Below are 3,353 nucleotides of genomic sequence, written 5' to 3' on the forward strand. Positions count from 1 at the left end.
AATGACCTGTATTTTTTTGTGAATAGGTCGTTTTTTCTTTGGTTCAGTTTATTCCTAGGTATATTAATATTTTTGCTGTGATGTTAAATCGGATTTTTTAAGGTTTTATTTCTGTGAGTTCATCATTTGTGTATAAGAATGCCATAGATTTCTTAATCTTAATTTTGTATCTTGCTACTTTGCCAAATTCATTTATTAAGGCTAGTAAATTTTTGATGGAGTCTTTGGGGTTTTCTATTTATAGTATCATGTCATCTGCGAATAATTACAGTTTTACTTTCTCCTTTCCCATTTGGATCCCTTTTATTTTGTCCTTCTGTCTGATGGCTGTGGCTAAGATTCTAGTACTATGTTAAATAAGAGTGGCAAATTGGGCATCCTTGCCTTGTTTTTGTTCTTAAGGGAAATGGTTTTAATTTTTGCCCATTGAGTATGATGTTGGTTGTAGGTATTTCATATATGGCCTTTATTATGTTGAGATATGATCCCTCTATTTCCAGATTGCTGAGCGTTTTTATCAGAAATGTGTGCTGGATTTTGTCGAATTCTTTTTCAGTGTCTATTGATATGATCATATGATTTTTATCTTTTATTTTGTTTATATGAAAACAATATAATAAATATAGTATCATATTTATTGATTTGTGAATATTGTACCTGCCTTGCATCCCTGGGATTAATCTCACTTGGTCATGGTGAATAATTTTTCTGATGTATTGCTAGATTTTATTTGCTAGTATTTTCTTCAGGATTTTGGCATGTAAGTTCTTTAGGATATTGGCTTGTAGTTTTTTTTTCTTTTTTTTCTTTATAGTGTATTTATCTGGTTTTGGAATTATAATTATATTGGCATCATAAATGAGTTTGGGAGTCGTCCATTTTCTTGGATTATTTGGAATAGTTTGAGAATGGATGTTAGATCTTTGAATGTTCAGTAAATCTCTCCCATGAAGCCATCTTGGCATTGGATTTTGTTTGTGGTAAGTTTCTATCTTTTTGTTTGTTTTTAATTTTTTTTTAATTCATTATAGAGAAAGAGGAAGTGAGCGGGAGATAGGGATAGGAACATCTATGCGGGAGAACATCGATTGGTCACCTTCTGCTTGCTTCTCACTGAAGACTGGGCCCACAACCTGTGCATGTGTCCGGACCGGGAATCGAACCTGCGACCTCTTGCTGCATAGGTAGATGCTTAACCACAGCCACACTGGCCAGACATGGGGAGTTTCTTGATTACATCTTCAATTTCATTAGTTGTTATTGGTGTGTTCAAGTTTTCTAACATTTCTCAATTCAGTTTTGGGAGACTGTGTATTTCTAGAAATTTGTCCATTTCGCCTAGATTGTCCAGTTTTTTTGGTATATATTGTTTGTAGCATGTTTTAATAATCCTTCATGATTTCTGATTTTGTTTATTTGGTTTTTCTCTTTTTCTTTCTTAGTGAGCCTGGCTAAGGGTCCATCAATCTTCCTGTTTTTTGTTTTTTTCAAAGAACCAAGTCTTTGTTTCATTTATCTTTTTAATTGTTTTTTGTTTGTTTGTTTCTTTCTTTCTATTTTGTTTATTTATGCTCTGACCTTTACTATTTCTTTTCTTCTTCTTGCTCTTGGTTTTCTTTCTGTTTACTTTCTTGTTCTTTGAGTTGTAGGATTAGAAAGCCAATGAGGAATTTTTCTAGTTACTTGAGGTAGTCCTATAGTGCTATAAACTTCCCTTTCAGGATTGATTTGCTGAGTTACAAAGATTTTGTGTTGTTTGTGTTCATTTTCATTTATTGGTTTCCAGGAAGTTTTAATGTCTTCCTTTATTTTCTTAGTAACCCATTCATTGTTTCATAACATGCTATTTAGCTTCCATGTGTTTGAATGTTTTTGCTGTAATTTATTTCTAGTTTCAAGCCATTGTGGTCTGAGAAGATGTTTGATATGGTTTTTATCTTCTTGAATTTCTAGAGACTTATTTTGTGTCTGGACTTGTGGTCTATCTTTGAGAATGTTCCGTGTGTACTTGAGAAGAATGTATATTCTGAAGCTTTGGGGTGAAATGTTCTGTAAATATCAATTAAGTCCAGCTTATGTAGTTTGTCATTTAAGGACTTTATGTCTTTGTTAATTTTTGTGTAAAAATCAATCCAGTGTTGTCAGTGGGGTGTTAACGTCACCCACTCTGATTGTTTTGCCATTGATCTCTTTTTGAAGTTCTCCAGAAGTTTTAAAATATATTTTGGTGCTCTTGTGTTTGGTGCATATATGTTTATCAGGGTTATATCCTCTTCTTGGATTATTCCTTTTAATATTATGTAGTGATCTTTTTCGTCTCTTATTATGGCCTTCGTTTTGAAGTCTAGCTTATCAAATATGAATATTGCTACACCAGATTTTTCTTTTTCATTTCTATTTGCCTGGAATTTTTTTTTTTTTATGTCTTCACTTTCATCCTGTGTGAGTCTTTTTTTGAGGTGGGTCTCTTGTAGATATCATATATACAGGTCATGTCTTCTTATCCAATCGGCTACCCTATGTGTTTTATTTGGGGCATTTAAGCCATGTACATTTAAGGTTATTATTGATTGATACTTATTAGTTGCCACTTTTATTTTATGCTTGTGTCCCCCACACACACACCATTTCTTCTTCTTCTTACAGAAGTCCCTTTAGCATTTCTTGCAGTGCTGGTTTGGTGGTGGTAAATTATTTTAGCTTTTTTTTTTGTCTGTGAAGCTTTTTATTTTACCTTCAATTTTGAGTGAGAGTTTTGCTAGATAGAGTAGTCTTGGATTCAGACCTTTGCCTTTATTTACTTTGTACACTTTATGCCACTCTCTTTTGGCCTTCGGTGTTTCTATTGAAAAATCAGTGGAAGTCTAAAAAATATGGAATGTTTCACAAATTTGTGTGTCATCCTTGCACAGGGGCCATGATAATCTTCTCTCTTTTATTCCAATTTTAGTATATGTTCTGCTGAGGTGAGCACCTGACTTAGGCTTTTATGAGGTTGATTTGTCTGCTGTGTTGGAAGTAGACTAGAAAGGCAAGAGTCAAAGCAGACAGATCAGTGAGGAGGTTGTTGTCATGGTCCAGGTAAGAGATGATGGTGGCATGGACAATGATGGTAGTAGTGGAGGGAGTGAGAAGTGGTCAGAATTTGTATTTTGAATATTAATATGAAGCCAACATGGTTTTCCAATGGATTAGATATGGGGGAAAGAGAAAGAGAGAAATCCAGAATGAGGCCCAAGATTTTCACTCGAGTAAAGGGGTGATGATATCATCTCTCACTTTCCACTGGCTGGAATCACCACCTGTACCCTATAAACTTGCCCTGCCATTGTATTTAATTTTCCACATAGCAG

The 3,353-nt window shown here is 34.1% G+C and overlaps 1 non-coding gene across 1 annotated transcript; it reads right to left on the reverse strand.

Moving 5' to 3' along the window:
- Window positions 1-2,867: 2,867 nt before the first annotated feature.
- On the reverse strand, window positions 2,868-2,974 carry LOC118636747. The gene has a single exon (XR_004960733.1). It is a non-coding gene; the product is annotated as a U6 spliceosomal RNA (small nuclear RNA).
- Between the last annotated feature and the right edge of the window lie 379 nt (window positions 2,975-3,353).

This window comes from Molossus molossus, unplaced genomic scaffold, assembly GCF_014108415.1.
Source record: "Molossus molossus isolate mMolMol1 unplaced genomic scaffold, mMolMol1.p scaffold_m16_p_2, whole genome shotgun sequence".
In the NCBI taxonomy this organism is placed as follows: domain Eukaryota; kingdom Metazoa; phylum Chordata; class Mammalia; order Chiroptera; family Molossidae; genus Molossus; species Molossus molossus.